The following is a 24,484-nucleotide window of genomic DNA, read 5'->3' as shown; positions in this document are numbered from 1 at the left end:
GGTTTACTGCTGACCTCTCTGATGTTTCGAATTTTTCCCTGAGGCAAAGCTGCAGTGTGTCGTATGGCCGGAACCAGGTAACCCAAAAAACAACTGCCGGACCAATTCTCAGGTAGCCATTTATATGCTTTTTTCCCACAAACAAAATAACAATTCTCTACTTTAGTATTGATATAAGCTTGCCCTGCATGAAACATTTTCTTATCGATAATAGAAAGCTGCTTTAAAAGAACAGGATTATGCTGTATTTCAGTAACACTTCTATGCATCTTCTCAAAATATGCATCATTGTTTGTATCACAAATAGTTTTCATTTTATTGGCTTTAATATAACATTTATAAGAAACAGTCACATTGCAATTGCTCCAACCCACCTGAATAGTGTCATTTTTGTAAAAACATACAATCCCTTTTTGTGTAACAGGTAGGTACAATGCTATTTTGTCTTGTGATTTCACAGGTGTTGTATGAAAAATCAAGTTTTCCCAGGTCTCATTGACCCCTAGGGGGACAGCAGTCATCAATAATCCCCTGTATGCTGTTGGTATAGCTGTGCAAATCCAGCAGTTCGAAACATTAAAAGTCTCAGCATACACATATTTAATTGCTTGGTAAGTTTTAAAGTTTGGATGCCAGTCTATGAGTAATGCATCACATTTGTTCAGTTCATCTCATGTGGCTGGGAAAAGGAAAGGCCACAGCAAAAAGATCATTGTTATCAGTATAGCTATCAGAATAATCATGCAAATTTTCTGAGGTTGTTCTGCATCTGTTTACTCTATACCTGGTCATTTTGTTCTCGTTGTACAACAGTAACAAGGTTTTTGTCCAGTTCAAAGTTCTTAACCAGTTTACAGTGTGTCAGATGAATCCAGGACGCTCGTTCTGCAATCTTGACTGCAGTGGGTGTCGACAGTAGCACCTGGTACGGTCCTTCCCACTTCGGAGAACTCCAGTTCTTTTTCTTCACAACCTTCACCCAGACCCACGTGCCTGGGGCTATTGCTGCTTCTGATGGTCTGGTTTGTTCTTTATCTGAAACAGAATTTAACTGCAAAAGTTTGTTATTCAAAAATTGCCTCATATACTCTGCAAGTGAACTGTCAGCCTCCTGGTCTGTAGGCATGAGAGGTTTCCACTGAGGTGTATAATATTCCCTCCCAAACAGAATTTCAAAAGGAGTTAACCCTTTTACATTTGGAACAGTTCTCATACTCAACAGTGCCAGAGGTAGACAGTACACCCAGTTCTTTTGTGTCTCACTAATCAATTTCCTAAGCTTGTTTTTCAAAAATCCATTGTGCCTCTCTACTAATCCTGCAGATTGGGGGTGGTATGCGCAATGGTTTTTCAGAGAAATCCCAAAGTAATGGCTTAGTTGTTGTATAGTTTGATTTAAAAAGTGTGTGCCATTGTCACTATAAATCTTTTCCGGTATGCCAAATCTAGGAATAATTTCTTTAACAAGGACTTTTGCAACAGTAGCTGCATCTGGATTTTTTTGTTGGAAAAGCATCCACCCATTTGGAAAACATATCTATAATGACAAGGCAGTACTTCTTATTTTTGCATTTGTTCAGCTCTATAAAATCCATACAGATAGTATGGAACGAATACGGTGGTGTAGGGAAACTCCCTTGCTTAGGTTTCAATGCCCCTTGTGCATGATGCTTATTACAAACATGGCATGCTGCACAAAAATTTTTTGTGTAGTTTGTAAATACATACGTCGTAAACACTCAATTCACTAACTGTACCATCCCCCCTGTTGAGACATGGCACTGCCCATGGCTCAACAAAGCTGCATATCTAAACAAGTTAAATGGAAAAATATGTTTCCTCTCTTTGGAGATGTACAGTCCTTTCTCAAGGATTGCTCCTCATTTTATCCATTTTTGTTTTTCTACATTTGTAGTAAGTATCTGCATTGTTTTTAACATTTCTAAGTCTAAAATCTCAGATGGTTGTAATTCCTCACTCAAAAGAAATACTTCTGAAGCAGAAGCAGCTTGTTTTGCAGCTGTATCAGCCCTCGCATTACCTTTTGAAATCCTATCCTGTTGCTTGGTATGAGCTACGCATTTGCAAATAGCTACTTTCTGAGGTAACTGAATAGAGTCTAACAAATCTAAAATAAATTGCGCATGATTAATTGGTTTACCAGTAGATGTTATCATTTCTCTATTATTCCACTGCTGTGCAAAAACATTTACAGTAGAAAAAGCATACTGGCTGTCAGTAAAAATGTTCACTAGTTTACCCTTTGCCAAGGTACATGCCCTTGTTAAAGCAATTACTTCTGCTGCTTGTGCAGATAAGTTGTGCTGTAAAGACTTTGCTTCTAAAATCTCACTATCAGAAACTACTGCATTCCCCACTAGATTCTGTTCTGTAGGACCCCTCCTACACGAGCCGTCCACATAGTATGTCACCTCGGCATCATCCAAGGGAACATCCATGAGATCTTTTCTAGGTAGTGTCTTTTGCTCAATCTCCTGCAGGCAGCAGTGTGGTTTGCCATCTGCAGGGGTTGGGAGCAAGGTTGACGGATTCAAAGTTGTGCATCGTTCAGCTGTCATATGAGGTTGGCTCAACAGTATAGTCATACAGGAAAGATGTCTAGCAGGAGAAAAATATGCTACTTTTTCTTGCAGTAAAATAATCACGACTGCATGAGGCACTCTCAATGTGAGAGGGTGGAATAACACTATTGAGGCTGAAGCCTGCACTGCCATTGCAACTGCGACTACTGCTTGTACACAGTGGGGCAGGGATCATGCCACTGGGTCTAGCTGCGATGAATAGTAAGCTACGGGGCGTTGTTTGTCCCCATGGCATGCTGTTGTGTTAACACTGATGTCATATAACCTTGCTTACAATCTACAGTTTGGAAAAATCATTTATGATAGTTCGGTAATCCTAAAACTAATGAAGAAGCTATCAGTTGTTTCAATTTGCAGAAAGCTGATTCTGCTTCTGGTGTCCACTGTAATAAATCTTGTGCTGCCATAGGCTTTTTGAATATCAAGTTGGTCAGAGGAGCAGATTCCAAGGCATAGTTTGGTATCCAGCTCCAACAAAAATTAGTAGTATCCAGGAAGGACATAATTTCCTTCTTGGTAGTTGGTTTAGGTGCTTGTAATATTGCTGTTTTTCTGTCTTCATCTAATATTCTGCCTACTTTGGATATTACATATCCCAGGTATTTGACCTGTTTTTTCCAAAGTTGCAGTTTGTTTTTGTTTACTTTGTGTTCTTGAGTAGCTATAAATTGTAATAATGCTATGGTATCCTCTCTGCATTCTTGCTGGGTGGGGCTGCGTAAAGTAAAATCTGACTGCCTTTCAGTGGGATAAATCCCGCCAGGTTACTTGCCATTTCTTGTGCTAATATTGTTGGACTCTCAAAATATCCCTGTGGTAGTCGCGTGTATGTATACCTTTTCCCCTGAAATGTAAATGCAAGCCAATGTTGACTGTCAGGGTGTATCGGTATTGAGAAAAATGCATTGCTAATGTCTACCACAGAAAAATACTTTTGTTGAGGTTTTAAATCATTTAATAAGGTGTGTGGATCTGGCACCGTAGGTGCCCTAGGTATAACTGCATCATTTACAGCTTGTAAATCTTGGACCATATGCCATTCTCCGTTTGCTTTCCTAACAGGAAATAAGGGTGTATTACATGGTGAATCAGGAGATTCTATCAATACTCCTTCCTTAGTAAGGCTGCCATTATAGGTTTGATTCCTATTTCTGCATCCTTTCTCAAGGGATACTGTCTCTTTTGAGGTCTAAATGCTGACTTTGACGTGATAGTGACTGGTCCTGCTGTACAAATAAGTCATACATCTGATTTTCCTGTTGACCAGAGAGTCTCTGGTATGTCTCGTAAGGCTTTTTCCTCTTCCTCTAGTAAGAGTGCTACTCAGCTGTCCTCACTTGCCTGCAAGTGTACAGCTGGGTGTGGCTGTGTTATCCAATTCAGCTTCTGCTTTTGTACTCCCTGTTCGGAAAGTTCTAACTCTGTCTGCTTTTCCCACCTTGTGACTTTTTCTCCTAGGTCTGCCCACTTCACATTTCTATCTTTGGTCAAACTCACATGTGGTAATCGATTAGATTTGTAAAGTGCTAAGAATTCCTGGGGCAATGAACAGCTCACTACACTGTTTCCTTCTGTGTCCCAGTACAAATTTCATAATACTAATCTGTTAGCATGGTTTCTAAACAGTTCTTGCTCATATTCTTTATCAGGTCCTGGTATGCCACAGTAGTAGAGAGTGCAATGCAACAAATGCTGTTTATCAATGTCAAGGGAGGGGGATTTACTGATGGCAACATTCATCAGTTCTTCACTTACTGCCCCTGGACCAGTCGTAAGCAAGTCCTGGCTGTACCAATAAAATTTTTCACCCTCCGGTCGCACTACAAAAGTATCCATTTGTCGCTGTGCTTCCATACCCTGCATAGTTGGAACTACTGCTATGCCAAATATCTGCATTAGGTCTCTGCCCAAAAGATTTACTGGGCATTTTCCAGAAACAACAATTTTGCTTTTCTGGGTCATCCCTGAAACAGGGTCAGTTATTGTTATGTTGTGGGAGAGTGGCTCCCGATACAGCTGCCCATTAGCTGCTTTCACTAATATGTAGTCAAGTGATTCTGAATTTTCTGGTAGTTTGGAAGGATGTATCAGGGTCTGTGAAGCCCCTGAGTCACACAGGAATTTAACTTCCCTCCCCTCTACCAGAAGTGTAACTTCCGGTTTTGTGTCTGCTAAGTAGAGCTCTAGGCTCAGTAATGCCAAGTCTAAAATTTCATTTTCTTCATTATCTGTGATTTCATGCACATCCTCTATTTCTTCTATCACATTTGCACTTGACTTTTCTTGTTTATTCTTTTCCAGTGATTCTTGACTATCATATAGTCAGTCCTCACCCTCTTTGTCTTCTGTGGTTACATTTTTATTTTGCCTACAATCCCTTGCTAAATGTCTCTTTTTCCCACATTTAAAACATTCACCCCTTTTCTTTCTCTCTTCAAAATCCTCTGATCGTTTATCAGATTGTTTGTTTCCCTGGGTATTTTTCTTACCTTTCTTCCCAGTTTGTACTACAAAGACTTCTGATCCATCTTCTACTGCAAATACTTGAGTTTTCTTTTTCATTTTGCTATTAAAATGCCTTTCGGCATGTCTTGCATATTCAAGTAATGACTGTAATCTACTTGTACGATGATCTACCATGTGCTTTGTAATAAAGCTGCTAATGGGTGCAATGCTGCCTTTCAAAAATGCATTCTTTAGATGCTGCTCATATGGGGAATCATGTGTTCGGTCTTCAGGTACCTGCATTCCACAATGGTTATTAAAACATTCTAATAATCTGGCATAATATCTATCAACAGTTTCACCTTCTTGTTGCATGCATTGATTAATGCAAGTCCAATCAGCCCTAGGCTTCCATTTCTCAGAGATTCGGTCTGTCAGACCTTTCACTCTGTTATCCAGTTCTGCGTTACTATGTGGGAATCCCTAAGTTCTGCGTCACGGGGATTCCAATTGCCACTGATCATATGCCAATCTGGACCCACGATTTGTCTAACTACTTTCTCTACTTCCTTTCCATTCAAATGATAACTTAACCTCATGCCCTGTAAGTCTTCTAAGAATTTTCTAAAATTAACTTTCAGATGGGGAATTCCCTCTGTGGCTTTCCGGATGTCTTCCGGTGTCCACGGTCTATATACTAGAAGAGTTGGGTCCTGTCCTGCCTGTGGATTTGGTACTTCTATGAGTGGACATATCTCTTCTTCACTCATAGCTTGTGAATTTTTATTTATTCCATACAATTCAATAGCCCCTCTTAAGTTGCATGTTCGAGACCTGGTCTCGATAGGATCTCTGACAAACATTTTTGGTTTTGCAGGAACAGCTGGGTATAGCGGAGGTGGATCAGCTTGTCCACTCACTTCATATTCTGGTAAGGGAAGCAGAGGGGGCAGAGGGGTCATTGCTATTACCAAGTTATTGTCTTCTTTATCTAAAAACATTGCTTTTGAATTTTTAATCTTTTGTTCCCTGCGGTTTGCTTCCTCAAGCCACCTGTGTGCCTGAGGGACTCCTAATTGACGTTGCTTTTTTGCTGACCTTTTGCGTCTGTTTTAAGTTGTCTGACAAGTTTAATAAGTGAAGGTTTATCTAAATTACCATCAAATTTGTATTTATTAACCCATTTTGTATAATACCTAACATTATCGGCACGCTGTAATTGCATATGTTTCGCGTCTTCGGTTAAGGGCAGATCTCGGGAACTTTTTGTGCACTGATTTCCAATGTTGTCTTAGCTAAGTTAGAAATTGTTATGTAACCCTTTTTATCACGTGGTACCACGATTTACACTTCTTCACAGTTTATCTAGAATAACTGCCTACCTATTCTGTTTCCCTGATCTATGACAAGACAGCAATCTTTTTTGGCTCTGATCTGCACTTGCAAATCTCCCTGACAAAAACAAAAATACTGTAACAAGTCCCTGATCTAAAACAGAAAAAGGTTAATTCCTCCTTACCTGAGCCTCCGTGTTTTGATCCTACCGGAACGTTGACTCATCCTCCAATCGCAGATTAGAAACAGTGGCTGGCCTCTTTTGAACGACAATTCAGTCGGAGGTCTTTCAAAGCAGAAGAACCGATGTGGCTTCTTCTCCATATGGTTTCATGCCACCGGACCCATCTGACCTGAGCTAGAGCGAGAGATATTTTCCGGCTCGAAGGACCAATCTGTCAAAGGAAAAATATACTTTAAAAATGATCAATACACGGTAGGTTCAGGTTAAGGCACTTTAATCTTGCAGCAAAGAGACAAAAACGTGCTAATACAGAGTTTGTCTAACTAGAATCAGGAAATGCAAGCATTTTTATACATTTTCTAATAAGACATTGCCTACCAAGCTGACTTAGCAAATCACAAGTTTTAACATCATTATTACGTAGCAGTTGTTTTAGTGAATTTCTGCTTGTACTATCAATTTTTGTGAGAAACTTCCTAAGAAAAACAACGTGGCCTTGGCTACCACCAGTTAGATATATGCAATGTTACCATTCAAGGTACTATGGCTAATTTGAGCACAAAGCAAGTATAGATTGCAGTTCATTTCTCCAACAGTTCTTTGTTTGTCTTTATCTCTTCCTTCTGCAGCTGTGCACATTCTCATACCATGAACAGAGATAATTGTTCAAAATCATAACATTATAGAATATGGCATTGTTCATTCATTGCTTCCTGACCTAGCAGATAATCACCTGTTTCTCAAGTACATTTCCAAAAGGCATAAACATGAATTTTGCTGTGCTAGCAGTTACTAGGTCAGAGGGCATCTTGCAAGTTTCAGAAAGCACACTGCAGTTTCAAAAGCATCTTTTAGTCTCATATAAAACTAAGCTGTATATATAAAATAGAATGAAAAATGTGTTAACTCTTTTAGTTTCTAATTAGCATTAAGCACAGACATTAATACATATTTTTCTGACAGTGCCTCTGTCCCCAAATAATGTCAGCCTTTGTCCAGATGTCATGCACTCTGAGTCTCAGACATAAATAGTATCATTATGTCCTGCCTTCATTCCTGCTACCATCCCAGTGATATAGTAGACCCACAGACATGTCAAGGAAGAGGCCATATATATGAGTCCTGAGCCTGTACATTCAGAGATGAACTATACATTTGAGAGGGCTGTGCATGTCTTTCATTGTTACAGACTGTCAGGATTGTGTACACATGTCATGTGTACATGTTATTTGGGCTGTGTATGGAGGGGGTAGATGTAAGTGTTATGGCTCCTTTTTTACCTGACTGTACATGCTGCTCCAGTTTCTGCTGGTCTATTGGCTGTATGTATTTGTAGGAGCAGACTGAGACATGTCCTGTACTATGGTCAGGATTCAGACTATACTGAGAACTCGGCCAGTATATGTAAGGCTAGTGTGTGAGTGGCAAACATTGATGTATTTGTTCACACAGTCTGTATACTCTATTGTTCACTTGACTTACCGGTATGTGACTGTAACTGTGGTGATATTGGTTGTGGGTATGCCCTTTCACACCAGTGTCTGTTTTTCAGTGCTGTTACATACCTGTAGTGCCTGATATATTTGCAAATACATGTGTAATTACCCATAGCAGACTTGCTGTTTCAATTACTTGTGCTATTTCACTAAATATATGTTAGAGCAGACAGGAGGGTGTCACTGCAGCAACTGTGTCAGCTTATCTATGCCAGTATTTCAGATACATCCCCATTTTCATGGCTTCCACCCACCACTTTGTCAGGCTTGGTCCAGATTCATTGCAGTAAGGGGTTCTGAGCATACCTCATAACTGGCTTGATTGTTTCACAATGTCGAAGTTTATTGCTGATATTTCTGGTCTGTTTTACAGATTATTCTCATTTCTCTGGTAAATCACTGTGATGATATGATGATTTTTGTCAGTAAATTATGACATACATTTCATTTTCAGACCTCACATCCATCAGAATATATATGCCGAAACAAACTGTGTCACTCTGTCAAGAAGATTACAGTGGGACAATGACCTCTTCCTTTCTGGATAAAAAAGCATCAGTAATGAGATATGCCACATAGAAGGACTTTCTGACCACAGTGGCAATGAGGTGGTCCAAAGAGAGGTTGCTGTAAACCTGTGTTCCCATATCTCTTATAACGCCTTTTGTGTTCAATGGACTACCATTGATGTGGTAATTCATGGGAACAGGGTTTTCCCCAAAGGGGTTGACAACACATTTATGACATTGACCTTAAGGCTGTGGCTCTTACACCAGTCATTGGTCTCAGTGAGGCCTTTCTGTAGGATGTGAACATCACTTGGGTATTTAACAATAGCTCTCAACCTGCAATTGTCTGCGAATATTGTCAGCCAGAGTCCCTTCATGTTGGCATGGAGTTCAGAGAAGTAGATAACAAACAGGAGAGGGCCCAGCACCAAATCTTGTGGGACTCCACTCGTGACTGGTCGGCAGTCTAACTTGGAGTCAGCTACATTCACACTGTGAGTTCTATCTGTCAGGCAGTCTGCAACCCATCTAGTGATATAGGGGTTGATGCCTAGCTTAGTGAGTTTTTGCATGATTCCTGAGTGGGGAATTGTATCAAAGGCTTTGGCCAGATTAAGGAAGGCTGTATGACCACCTTGCCTTCATCCACAGCTCAGGTGACTGACTCAATCAGTTTAACGAGGTTGATTGAGCAGTCATGACCTACCCTTCACAAAACCAAACTGTGTAGAATCCTGAGTCTGGAAATTCTCATATCCCTGTTAATTAGGTCCACAATGATGCATTCCATGGCTTTGCATAATAGACCTGTCAGGCTAATGCAGCAATAATTCCTGGGGTATGTAGTTGCTCCTCCCTTGTGGAGAGGGGTGACTGTAGCAGTGCACAATTCGGTAGGGACAAAGCTTGAGGTGAGGCTGTGATTGAACAGGGCTAAAAGGTGAGGTGCCAATTAACTCTGTAGTTCATGTAGAACACAGCCAGGGATATTGTCAGGTCCCATAGAAGCTGTATTCATGGCCTTGAACAGTGGTGCTTTAACCTGTGCAGCAGTAATACTGGGTGCCTGGCAGTATACTGGTATTGTGATTGGTCCTTTGGGGGGGGGTAAATTTGGCACTGAATCTGTCAGCTATTATATTGGCAATATCTGTTGGCTCAGTATATATTTACATTTTTGGATTTCTTCTGTTTTTGGCATAAAGACTTAGGTGCAGGACTTTTCAGTTTTTTGGATTCAGTATAGAAGGTACCATTGTGCAGTAGCTCAGATCAAATTTTAGTATTGCCATGGAGATTCTTTACATAATTATAGAAGGCCTTGTGGTTGTCTTTACTATGTGCTGCAATTCTGTTTTCACAGCTAGCTTTAGAGTATTTGATGAAGGATCTCAACTTTTTGTTGAGGCTGATAAGGGTTTTTTTCCAGTCTTGGGACTTCACCTTATTCCATATCAGTTTCCTCTTTCTGTTGTAGAGTTTGTTTATGGCAGGGGACCACCAGATTGGCTTCCTTTTTTTTGGAGGAGACCATCTTGATTATATTGGGTATGGCAGAATCCATCCATTTGTGCACATGTTCATAGTGCATTGGTGTTTGATTCAGCAGTCATGCAACTAATCTCCATTTGCATGGCTGCCGTGAAGTTAGCCACCTCTGTTTTTAGGAAGCCAAAGATAGCTTTGGAAAGGCTTTTCATGGTGGTTACCTTTGCAGGGGGCTGGGAGGGATGTGGATGCCCAAGGTGATTATTTTTTGGTCAGATCTAACAAGGAAGGAGTTGGCTACTGGTGTACAGCAACAGTCGCCCATGTTAGTAATGACCAGGTCAATGATGTTGCTACCTATAGTGGGTGTAGAAACAAGCTGTTCCAGGCCATTGGAATTAATGAATTCCAGGATATGTTGGGCAAGTGCACTGATACATGAGTAGCTTTCCCATTTAATGGTGGGGTAGTTGAAGTCAACCAGTATGAGAGTGTTAGGTTGGACACTAATATTCTCCAGGGTGATTAGGAACATGGAGTGTGAGTCTTGAGACATGGTTAGGGACCTATAGCAGGCTACAACCTGATTCACTGTCTTAACCAGTGTTATCTACACATGCTGTATCTGTGATGCATTATTTCGGGCTACCACTCTGGAGTTGTGCACATCCTTTATGAATATGGAAATACCATCACACACATATATATATATATATATATATATATATATATATATATATATATATATATATTATGTATGGATTTGTCCACATATATGCATCTCCAGACATATATACATGTATATATAGAAAACTTGACTGATTCCACAGAATCCTTTCCCTACTGTTGAATGACTCTCCTAACTGATATGTTTGAAAAATTATCACTATTTTCTAGAGCTCACATGGTGTAATGGTACCTTACTTTGATGGTAGTGTACAGGTCCCTGGCTCCAAGACATGGCTGGACTGATTATTTTGTTGCAAGGTACAACAGTTGCTGCTGGAAAGAGAGGAATGAGGGCAATATTTAAAAGAGGTCCCTAGTTTGGGCCCATTGACCCCCATTTTGACAGCCTTTGGACAGATTTGTTGCAGTAAGAGGTTCGGAGTATGGCTCTGAGGCAAGACTCCAATGCATGCATATATAGGTTCATAGGTTCATAGGTTAGTTCTAGGCTGTCGGCCCTAGGGCCTATATAAGCCTAGCCATAACAATTCCCTGGTTATTTCTTCCCACACTATTTACTTCCCTGGACCCCTGTCTAGTAAGGCGACTGACGTGATCCCTGGGGAGAAATTCCTTTCTCCTATCCAATTGTCAAGGTTCCTTTTGAAGAGAGCCAAAGAGGCACTTTGCTTGACATGTATGGGCAGTCTATTCCAGAGTCTGGGGAGTCTCTGAGTCAGGAACCAATCCCCCCAGCATGTTTTGTTTATTGTGAAGACAAGGTTTAGATCCCTGGATCATGTGGCTCTGAGGGATTGGGCTTTCTATAAGTGCAGCATGTCCACCAGCTCTGGGTTTGACATGGCCTTGTATGTTAAGCAGAGATTGCCTCTGAGTAGATGATATGTGACAGAGTATAGCTGGAGTTTATAAAGTGGTCAGGATTGGCCATCTGCTTTAGGCCTGTGATTCTTTTAGCGAGGTATTTCTGTGGCCTTTCCAGTTGTTGCAGATGTCTTGAGAGGTACATACCAAAGAGGTATTGTATTCTATAATGGGTTTAATGAAATATGAGTACAGTGGGACAATGACCTCATTTTTACTGGATGAAAAGCACTTAGTGATGAGGTGTGCCACATAGAAGGATTTCCTGACTGTTGTGGTGATGTGGTTATCGAAGGTGAGACCACTATCCACCTGTGTCCATAAGTCTCTTATCACACTTTCAGTGTTTAGTGTACTGCCACCTATGTGGTAATTCATGGGTACATGTTTTTTTTCCCAGAGGGGATAGCTATACATTTCTTGGCACTGAGCTTGAGCACATGGCTCTGGCACCAAGCATCTATTGCTGTAAGGCCCTTTTGTAGAGTATCCACATCTTTTGGGCATTCAATAATGGCTCCCAGTTTGCAGTCATCTGCGAACTTTGTTAACTGGAGTCCCTTAGTGTTGGCCTGTACTTCAGAGAAGTACATATGTACATATAAATATATTTATATGTGTATGCCTTTACTTTGATTGATATATATATATATATATATATATATATATATATATATATATATGTAGATATGTTCATAGGTTCATAGAGGGTGATCAGAAAGTGGTAAAAAGAGGGAGACACATAGGGAAAACAATATGGAAGATACTAGAGCTGTGCAGGACAGGTGTAGGAAGGTCTATAGCTGTCCATTTCTTCTACAGCAACAACTGTGCATTTATACAGTATGTGTAGGTAAATCTGGACACTCAAACTCCTGAGAGAGAGGGGTGAGGACAAGAATAATGTGTTGTTAAGCCAATTAGACCAGATTACATGTGTCCAGTGGACATGTGTTTGAAACGGACAGCTATGTATGGGGTGACTTTTTTTGTGGGAACAGATTGCCCTTTTATTTTTATAGGGTGAGAGTGGGATGTTGGGGAAGGATAGTAGGTATATTTGTGGATGTAGGGTTGGGTTGGAAGACAGAAAAGACAGCAAACAGGGCTGGTATAAGACATGTGTGGGGTAAACACCTTGGACGGGGAGGGTGATTGGGAATCAGATGACCACAGGCCCCCAAATGGATACAGTGGGACTGAGGTCCTGACCTATGGCCAGTCACATCTGCACCTTCACGGCCTCAAAAGTGGCTATGCTGGGGGATGAGCAGGAGGGGCAGACTGACCCTCAAGATGTGCCACATGGCCCTCATGCTGGCATAGCAGATCTCCAAACTCCTTTTGAAGCTTGCTATGCACCAATCCTTGGACCTGACAATGGGTGACAGTGTCCTGTTTGTGCCAATTCCAGGGGGGACAGGCCCCATCCCCTGAGGTGGTTCCACCCAAAGGTGGTGCAGGACCAGTGGACAAGGATGACCCAGGTTGGATCCCAGACATCCTGGGGTCTGGTGCCATGGCCAGTTGTGTCAGGACAGGCAGATCTGGTGGGATTGACCTTTCCAGATATGCTATGATGTTGTAGTATGTTGGTTCATCATAAAAAAACACATTCCAGGATTTGTTATAACAGCATGCATAGGGAATCCCATTAACCCAAAACACCAGATTTGGAACAGTTGCATCGCAAACAGAACACATGCATATATGGAACCACAGTAGGCATTATAACTGCATGCAAGTGACATTGATAGTGACAGGCCACCAATGATCATATTTGAACAGGGAACATTAATATTCAAACATTTAAATATTTGTAGAACAATAGGACACATGTCCCAACAGTAGGACTGGGGAAAAACATACCCATTGATTTATGTGTTTAGATTATTGGTGCAGATAGGGTGGGGGAGAGAGAGAGATGTCAATTAACAACCAAATAGGCTTCAGTTGCTCACAAATTTTATGATCATTGCTCTAATCATTACTCTCCAGGTATTACCACACTTTACATCACCCTATGAGATTGGGTTGGGCAGTGGTATGTTTGTACACAGTGTATAATTACAGACTTCTTACAGCTAATTTATACCTTTTCTTAGCTGCAGACCTGTGAAGGAAATTTCTGTTAACACTATCTGACAGTTTCTTCCCATATTCACATTGTCAGTCAGGGTTACATATGTGCACTCACAGTGTGTGTGTGAGTGTGTGTGTGTGTGTGTGTGTGTGTGTGTGTGTGTGTGTGTGTGTGTGTGTGTGTGTGTGTGTGTGTGTGTGTGTGCGGCATGTGCGTGTGCATGCATGTGTGTGTGTGTGTGTGTGTGTGTGTGTGTGTGTGTGTGTGTGTGTGTGTGTGTGTGTGTGCTACTGCCATACTCTGCAATGATTTATATCAGTCACCCTGAGTGTGGGTGGCAGTGACCACTAGCTGCAACAGCATGACACCTGAGGGACATTTCTTGGGAAAACTACTTGCTCTATGTACTTATCTTGCTGTCATTTGCAGTCTTGGGTTTGGACAGAGGGTGTTGTACACAGTGTATAATTACAACCTTCTTACAGCTGCTTTATACCTTTTCTTACCTGGCAGACCTGTGAAGGAAATTTCTGTTAACACTACCTGACTGTTTTGACCAATATTCACATTGTCAGAGTATATGTGCACTCATACTTTGTGTGTGTGTGTGTGTGTGTGTGTGTGTGTGTGTGTGTGTGTGTGTGTGTGTGTGTGTGTGTGTGTGTGTGTGCTACTGCCACACTCTGCCATCATTTATATCGGTCACCCTGAGTGTGGGCGGCAGTGACCACTAGCTGTTACAGCATGACACTTTAGGGACATTTCTTGGAGGAGACTACTTGGTGTATGCACTTAACTTGCTGTCATTTGCAGCCTTTGGGTTGGACAGTGGGTGTTGTACACTGTGTATAGTTACAGCCTTCTTACAGCTATGTTATACCTTTTCTTACCTGGCAGACCTGTGAAGGAAATTTCTGTTAACACTACCTGACTGTTTCTACACATATTCACACATTCCTGTGTGAAAATATGCATACAGCTTACTACCACTCCCAGGATTCAAACCATGCCTGTCTGTACATAAAAATAGAACAAAGTTTGTGTTTCATCAGAATGAGCTATTGAGAAACTGCTGTCTCTTGTTTGACTGCTTCCTGCCTAATACTCTCTTGGTTGTATAATCTGACCTTGTGATTCTGACATTCCTGCATGGCTGATACTTCTTATACTGTGTATTCATACTTTGACAGAGCAGTCTGGAAAACACTGCTTAACACAACATGGTATCAGATCTTGGTGCATGGAACATTTCATATTGTTAATCTCCTGTTTTACAACTCCACAATCTTTGTCAGATGAGCCTTGATTATTAAATGCTTTCAGATCTGTAGTTGCTGTGCAGAAACTGTACATATTTCAATTCATACCACCACATACCAAAGTAAACATGACCAGTCCAGGGTTTTGACTTTTATTGACAGGTACTGACACTTTTATTGATATATACACTATACGTCACTATTACCCTGCTAATGTCTCATTTATTCAGTACATATCATACCCATTTTTAAATACAGACAGGTGACATTCTACTCATTTCTATTTATTTGCCATGAATACTACAAGCTAGATTTGTACTCACCAGCCTCACAATGCAGCCTTAGCACCTGCTGGCATGGTCATCCATGTTCGTGGCCTTCTCACCTGCAGCTGTACAGAAGTTAGAGAAACATTTATGCATACCTGTCCATCACAGACACAGGCTGGACTTTGGTAAACACTTATTGATACTGATACTTACACACAGCTGGGCCATTCCTCGCCCATGTGTCTTGGACACACTGGTCCAAGAGCTCCCTCTTCCTATGCTTCAAGTCAGCAAAGTGGTGGCAGACCTGCTCACCAGTCCACGGGATGCCAGTGGCACTGGTGAGGTCATGTGTGAGATGGTCCCAGGCCTTCCCTTTGTATTGAGAGCCCTGGTACTAGTCCTGCAGCAGTCTCCCATCATGGTTTTCTAATAGGAGTCCAACCAGACCCTGGACTCCTGAATGCCCCAGAGCTGCACCCAAAAGTGCACACCTTCACCAACACCAGCCATAGTGCCTGCAGTGGGGAGCTACAACTGGTTATGAGCTGTATTCCCACCTGCGAGGTTTAAATAGGGCTGCTTTCCCACATTTTGTTGTGATTCACTTGTTTTAATTATGCTGAGCTAAGCTAAGTGATGGGCAAATCCACTTAGCAAAAATACGCATTACTTACAGGGGTAGATGCTAAGCACTGCTTACCAGTGTGCAAATCCACTTAGCTATGCTAATTATTGCTAAGCATAGAAATTTAAGCAATGCTTACTCCAGCTAAGCACGACTGAGCACAATTTAGCATTGTTCATCTTTTATTTTATGGGCTATCATTATTATTATTATTATTATCAGTATTATTTATCATTATTATTATTATTACTATTATTAGTATTATCATTTTATGTGCTTTCATTACATTCTTTTGAGGCTATACTGTATGGGACGCTTGTGTTTACATGGGAGTTTCACATCTGTACTACACTGACACCTCACATTTGGACCTGCTACACTACCATGGTTAACAAATATATATTATTCACTACCTATTTCTAGGAAAATAAACTTTTAGTGCTGTTTTCACAAATAAAAATGAATGGCCTACATTGGGGCTCAAACCATGAATGATTGCAGGCTAAGTGAAAGCTTTAACCACTATGCTATTTTACTTTGACTAGTTTGGCTGTATTGTTATATTTAGTTATTTCGAACATTTAAGCTATGCTATACTCAGCTGCATTTAAACTTTGTTGAGGATGGAAAAAAAAAAGAACGTGTAACATTACTCTTATAAACTTAGAAAGCTGCTAGAATAAATCAATTTGTGTTAGCAGACATTTTTTGAAGGATATAAGTTATGGAACTCAAATGTATGTCACTATTTAGTGACTTCAATCCTTAGATCATCACCATGATTTGCCAGGCGAGAGGAAATTTAATGAGGAAAGGCCAAAAGTATAAGGGAAACTCTGGACATTCTGTGAACATCTGGCCAGTTGAGAGCTATGTTGTGAGGGGTTGTGCTTCTGTATTTTGTCCACGGACACTGTTATCTTGGGTTAACAGTGTCCGCAGACATGGTTAGTTGCTTTAGAATTGCCATACAGCAATTTTGGAGTGCAGGTGGAGTGTGTACTGTGCAAGCAATGCTCAGACACACCACCTGTGCTCGTACATGGCTCATGTCAATGTAGAGAATACAGCAGCATGCCTTCATTAATATGGAAGGTGTGCTGCTGTTCTATATGGCCACAATCCGCTCTGTGCAGGAATAGCACTATTCCTGCATGGAGTTTAATGAATCCAGGGGAGAAGCTATTTAGAGATAGTTTAAATAAAAAAAGACAATAGCTGTATACCTTTACACTATGTTTAATGATATTCTTCATACGTTGTTGGAATTTAATTATGTATTTTACAACAATGTAAACAGGCAGTTGGGTGGCAAGACTTTGAAACAAGTTTTACAACATAAAAAAGCACTTCTGTTATTAAATTTCATACATTGCTGCAAGCAGGTCTCAATAATGATAATGATCGGAGAGCTTTATTACAATTATTCCCTTGATCTGTTTTTGTTAATATTTTTAGGTTCATAGGTTCATACTAGGCTATCTGCCCTAGGGCATTTATAAGCCTAGCCAGAGTGTGTGTGGCTTTCACCACCCCTTAGGATGAGAATACTATACCCATTAGTTTGCTGTGCCTCTGTCCAGCAGTGATACAGAGATGATTCCCGGGGTAAACCTACAATCTCCCATCCACTCGTCAAGATTTCTCTTGAACAGAGTCAGTGAGGGGCTCTGCCTCACATGGACTGGGATTCTGTTCCATAGTGTAGGGAGTCTCTGGGTGATGAATCTGTCCCTCCAGCACGTCCTATTTATATTCGTGTTGAGGTTTAAGTCTCTTGCTCTCGTGGCTCTAGTGGATTTGGATTTTTGAGGTGGAGCATGTCCATTAATTCCGGGTTGGACATGGCCTTGTATGTCAGGCACAGATCACCTCTGAGCAGACGGTATGCACTGAATAGAGCTGGAGTTTCTTCAGTCGGGCATCGTATGACATATGTTTGAGCCCCTTTATCCTTTTGGTGAGGAACTTTTGGGGTCTTTCCAACTGCTGCAGGTGTCGGGTAAGGTACATTCGAATGGGGCGTTGTACTCAATCATTGGTCTGATAAGTGAAGAGTACAGGGGTACAATGACCTCTCCTGATCTGGATGTGAATCCCTTCATGATCAGGTGGGCAATGTAGAAGGTCTTCCTAACCACTTTGGCAATGTGAGTGTCAAAAGAGAGGTTGCTGTCAACTTGGGTCCCCAGGTCCCTGATAACTTCTTCCGTGTTTAATGGATTACCACCTATGTGGTAATTAGGGGTTACCTTGTTTTTCCCAAAGGGTATGACTATACATTTTTTGGCATTTAGCTTAAGGCCATGGCTCTGGAACCAGTTATCCATTTCTATGAGACCTTTCTGGAGGATGTCTGTGTCTGATGGAGTGTCAATTATGGTGCCCAGTTTGCAGTCATCTGCAAATTTCGTCAGCCACAATCCCCCTATGTTTGCCTGCACTTCAGAAAAATAAATGCCGAACAAGAGGGGGCCCAGGACTGAGCCCTGTGGGACACCGCTCATGACCGGCTTAGAGTCTGACATGGCACCAGCAACTCTAACCCTGTGTGTTCTGTCCTTGAGCCAGTTTGCAACCCATCTTGTGACATATGGGTTTACATCTAAGCTGGTGAGCTTTTCTATGATGCCCGAGTGGGGTATTGTGTCGAACGCTTTTGCTAGGTCAAGGTGGGCTGTGTGAACTGCCTTACCCTCATCAATGGCCTTAGTGACTGTTTCGAAAAAGTTGACCAAGTTCAAGAGGCAGGATCTGCCCTTGACAAAGCCAAATTGGGTAGGATCCAGTGTCTGTAGGTCCCCAATGTCTTTATTTATGAGTTCCATTATGATCCTCTCCATAGCTTTGCAGACAAGGCTCGTCAAGCTTATGGGGCGGTAATTTCCAGGGTCCGTACAAGCACCACCTTTGTGGAGTGGGACCACAGTTGCCGTACGCCATTCTTTGGGTATGTATCCTATATTAAGGCTAAGATTAAACAGCAGCCTTATGTGTGGGTTTAGTTCCTCATTGAGTTTGTGTAGCACACAGCCAGGGACACCGTCCGGTCCCATTGATGCTGTGTTTTTTGCTTTAGAGAGAGCAGGTCTCACCTGGGCATCTGAGATGTTTGGGAGGCTAGACTCTGGTGGGATAGATATTTCTCCTTTTGGGGGGGAGGGAGTGGAGAAATTTGCACTGAACCTGTCTGCCAGTATGTTGGCAATGTCTGTGGGTTCAGTGATTTTTTTTATCATTTTGGACTAATTCTGAGCATATCTGGGAGTTTCCACCCAGGTTTCTAACATAGCTAAAGAAGGCTTTATGATTGTCTTTTGTGTCATTAGCGATTTTATTGTTTTAATGCATTAATTGTTTATTACTTTATTTAATTTTTTGTTTTGCTGTTTTCTCCTTTTTGATTTTTTATGTTTAAAGTTACTGTTGCTTTGAATAATTATTTGTTGATTCATTTCTTAATTATTGCTGTTATTTAAAGGTTTGGTGTTTTTTTCTCAGGTTTCTCCATAGAAGGTCTTTTTGAGAGATGTTTTAATGATATGGATAACTTGGTTGTTTCTTACACATACACACATATTTCAGCTGGGACAATGATCAAAACATCAAATGTCAAAATTTGTTTTCTCAACACACTTTAGTCAACTAAACATATAGTTGACAGGTGTGTGAGATTAACAGATCCTAAGACTGTGAAATATGCCCCTTCCCCATTGATTGCATGATCTTGGAGTCAGTATATATAATTAGCAGGGGGTGCAAAGACTGCATTGAAGCTTACCAACCTGCAGAAACAATGTTTTTATCTTTTTTTTAATTTGTTTCCATAGTCCAAAGTTATTTGTTGATACATGCATAGCTGCGTGTCAACATACACATTGCTAACCATTTGTTGTCGACGTTAGCAGCATCAATGTTTAAACATTGAAATAATTTTTCATCAATTTACCTATGTATGTATGCATGCATGTATATATATGTAGTAGATTTGGACATTGCATATGATTTTTGGAAAATATTGTTGGTGATTGCAGTGATCAAAATTATATTACTGTCAAACTGAAATAGTCCGACTATAATAACATTTCAGCAGTTATCCTTTTTATTCTAAAGACATGCTTCTGGAGCATTTCTCCCCGGGCCTCTGCTGAAAACAGGATCTGTGGAACCTAGTCGGACTTTCCCAGTCAACAAATGTTAAATAAATAAATAAATAAATAAAATCCCTGCTTGAACTGCGGTGGTGGTGCTGCGGTAGCGTTGTCGCCTCACAGTAAGACGCTGTCCGGTTCAATTCTCAGCTAGAGCGTCTTCTTCATGGAGACATGCGTGAATGGGCATACCTTCATTGAAGGTTGTGCATCAGAGCTGGCAACTTGGCACGTACAAATCTACTGCCAATCATTAGCGGACCGGAGTTCCGCTGTGGTCACCCCTAACCGGGAAAAGCCGAAAGACACAACAACAACAACATCCTCTTTATCCCTGCTTGTGCTATTGTGGAGTTGGTATATTTAATTTCCAAGGGTGTGGGGGCAGAGCCCACCATCCCCACATAAAAGCAAAGTTTCTGATTATTTTTAGGTGATCACAAATGTAATGTATTTGTTTCATTTGCAATTACTTTATTTCATGTTTTTTAGATGAAAGTTATTACCGATTAACTTTCATGATATGATTTTTTTTGTCCATGAAAATTAATTTGTGTTGTAAAGAAATGTAATTATCTATCTATCTATCTATCTATCTATCTATCTATCTATCTATCTATCTATCTATCTATCTATCTATCTATCTATCTATATATATCCCTCTATATTATATGCTTTTAATTCCAATCACATATCCCAGCTTGTAATAGATATAAGGTATATTTAGAAGTAGTAATGAAACATGTTGCAGTCTTGCAAAATGTTTTTTCAATAAGCGTTCATACATAACACATGCCCACCTTTAAATGCTCTGTTTCACATTCCATATTTTTTTTTGTTTAAGACATGTAGCTTCAGTAATTCTGATGTAATCAAACAGTAATTACAACAGGTATTAGCTGTCTCATGATCCCACAATCAGGCAGAGGAAAGATAACTTTCATCTCCCAATTTGGTATTTCTGCGATAGGTTAGACACTCTTTTCTCCCTTTAGTCCTTGATATCTCTGAATAATCATCATCACATTTCTTCCTTGACACACACCTCCTAAAAAGAGGAATTTTCAGTCTTAAGGCACTAATAGCACAATCCCCAGAGGTGCTTGCTCCTGATTTGCATAGTGATTCTGTCTCTGTTTTCTTATCTGCACACTCTCTTCAGCTTGGAGAGATGTAACCTAACCCCACAACAAAGTCTTTTCTAAGATCCACCAATGTGGCACAGTATATATGTGTATATATGGTAGCAGATAATTTTATTGAAAACTTGTATCATTGTCTTATGAAGCTGTAACAACCCATCAAAATCCCAGCTGGTCAATTTGTGTTACCATTGTTATCTTGGCTATAACACAGATTTGGCAAAGTCCATTTCCTTGGGGATGTGCAACCAAGTATTTAGAATATTTAAGCAAAGTGATATGTGGGGGAAAGTCCACACACTTGGGGTTGTGGGAGTGGAACCCCCACAAAAAGCATGATATATGTTAAATGCCATTGGGTTATTGGTGCAGCTGATTTTATGCAGAGATCACATTTTGTAGATTGGTATTTGTTTAGTTTAAACTGAGATATTGTTTGGTTGTGTTTGTGATCACTACATGCATGTGTTATTTTGTGATACCATGTTCTAAGTATGTAAAGATGTATGTTTGTGTTAGGTTGTTCAATGAAATGAGTTTTAACGTTTTGCTTGTTGAGATTACTTGGTATTCGTTGTAATATATTATATGCCTGAAGGTTTGTTGTTTGCATTTTCTGTATTTATAAAGACACTCATACATGTACACACACACACACACACACACACACACACACACACACACACACACACACACACACACACACACACACTTATTTATTTATTTTACATTTGTTTACCAGGAGAGTTTAATTGGGCAGGTTGCCCATTTTCAGTGGAGGCCTGGGGAGAAAAGCTCCATTAACAATAGTGCAATAATACAGATATTGTACAAATACATATAATAAAAGATAGGAAGACTGGAAATTCAGCATGTGACAATCAAAAGGAGAAACAGAAAGAACATAAAATAAAATGCATTGTTGTTATACACAGATTCAAAAGGAGAAGAGGAAAATTAACATATGATGCACTATTTTTATACAAATTACCATTAGATAGTTAAGTGGGCTGTATTAACCATAGTCTAAAATACATTGTAGTTATATGGGTCTACTACGGTTGCTTGAAAACTCACTTGACTGAAAATGAAAATACTAGGACCACTTCACTGAAAGCTCACTTCACTGAAAACTCATTTCTTTGAAACTCATTTTGTTGAAAGTTATAAATGGCCTTTTCCCCACTGTAGTGCGACCCTGGAGTTAGTATATAAAGTAAAGGGGGTGGGGGGCACAGCCCCCCACATATTATAAACAATACACAGTGAAACTTACAAGTGCAATAAATGTTTCCAAAAGAGAATATATAACCAAGATATGTGGGGGGGTGAACCCCCCAATGTGGAGGGCTGTGACCCCCACCCCCCCTTACTTTATATACTAACTCCAGGGTCACACTGCAGTGGGGAAAAGGCCATTTATAACTTTCAACGAAATGAGTTTCAGTCAAGTGAGTTTTCTGTAAAGTGAGCTTTCAGTGAAGTGGTCCTAGTAATTTCATTTTCAATCAAGTGAGTTTTCAATCAACCGTAGTAGACCCAGCTATACACAATTCAGTTGTGTATCATAGAAGTATTTAAGAAATGTAGCATATGACATTGCTGACATGCTTGATTCTTTTGCTACAGTGATTTGTTTTTTTTTTTATATTATGTACACATGATTCAGTGAATTGAGGTACTGTCTGGTAGTCAAGTATATAAGAGACATGGAAAAAATACTTAGAGATAATACAAAAGGGAACACTTTGAAATAAAATTAATAAAGCAGGACCTATATACTTATATGTAGAGCAGTATAGCTAGTTATTAAAAAAGGTCAGACTTCCTGAGGAAAAATGTATTGTTATGGGATCTAAGCAATATTGTTATAAGATTAGCACCTTCACTTTGCCTTTTTGTAGAGGATGCAGTGTTTTAAATGATTCTGTAAGTAGTTTAGCCTGAGTAGGAGCAGCTGCATATCCATGAGCTAGCTAAATGGGATTTGAGGAGGTATTTGAAAATGGATTTGTTGGCTGTAGCTCTGATATTAAGGGGTATGGTGTTCCAGATTTTTGCTGTATAGCTGGAGTAAAGGGAGTCACCTGCACTAGTTTTACTTTTGGAAATGTCCATTAGTGATTTGCTACTAGATCGTAGTGAGCATTCGCTGAGGGATTGGTTTAATAGGCCTTGTAGAGCTGGGATTTTTTCATGTTGGTAGATTATTTGATGGGCTAAAGTAAGTTAAGTTTGAGCAGGTTGGGTAGTTCTAGCCACGGTAGTTGTTTGAGGGCCTGGCAGTGATGTGTCCTAAAGGTTGAATCTGTTGCAAATTTTGGTATTTTGTTGTAGCATTTGTCTATTTTGGCTTATTAATATTTACAGAGATTAATGAGTATGGAGGATGCATAGAGAAGTGTGGAGACAAGGTGGGTTCCGGAAAGAGTGATTTTGGTGCTATTGGAGAGGTAATTTTTGCATCTGTATCATCTCTCCAATAACACGTTTGGGTAATATGTAGGTTAAATTTCATGTTTTGATCTATTATGACACCTATAAGTTTAGTTTGGGGGACTGGTGTAATAAGGCTACTGTTGCTTGATGTTATTTTAAAAGGAGGAATTGGATCTGTGGCTTTAGTGGGGTGGGAAAGCATTAGTTTAGTTTTGTTTGGGTTTAGTATGAGCTGTGATTCTTATAGCCATGTTTTGACTGTTGAAAAGGATTCTTGTGTTATATTTTGGAGTTCTTGGAGGGTTGGGTCAGAACAGATTAAGGACGAATCATCGACATATTGGACCAGTGTAGCATGTAGGGTGGTGGTATGAAAGTCGTTAGTAGATAGATTGAAAAGAAGGTGACCAAGGATGGAGCCTTGGGGAACCCTTAAAGTAATAGGCAGAAGAGGTTATTTTGCAGCTTGAAAGCTTGCTTAAGACCTGATAAATAGTTCTTGAACAGTTATGAGAGGCAGTATCAAAAGCTTTAGAGAGGTCTAGAAAAATAGAGGATACAAGGGTGCCTTCATGTCAGTGTAGATTAAGTGTGTTGGAGAAACTGATGAGGGCTGTGGTAGTGCTGTGATTAGGGCGAAAGCCATGTTGGGTGTTAGCTAGATGTTTGTCGGGTAAGAGATGATTTAGGATGTCCAAAATCTAAAAAGGAATACCCAGATATGCACTGAACTGGTTGTGGATAGCACCACCCATACTCAACTGGAGGTCGGTCAAATTGCTAGCTGACAGATTTGAAGCAAATTTCACCAACCCTGTCTGCTCCAGTCATCCCCCAAAGTATACCTGACACCATTCCTCAGCCTATTATCTGAAGAGAGCAGGTCATCTCTGTGGTCT

This window comes from Protopterus annectens, chromosome 1.part1 (genome assembly GCF_019279795.1).
Source record: "Protopterus annectens isolate FY-2018-M chromosome 1.part1, PAN1.0, whole genome shotgun sequence".
NCBI classification, from domain to species: Eukaryota; Metazoa; Chordata; order Ceratodontiformes; family Protopteridae; genus Protopterus; species Protopterus annectens.
Note: the sequence above shows the minus strand (reverse complement) of the source record.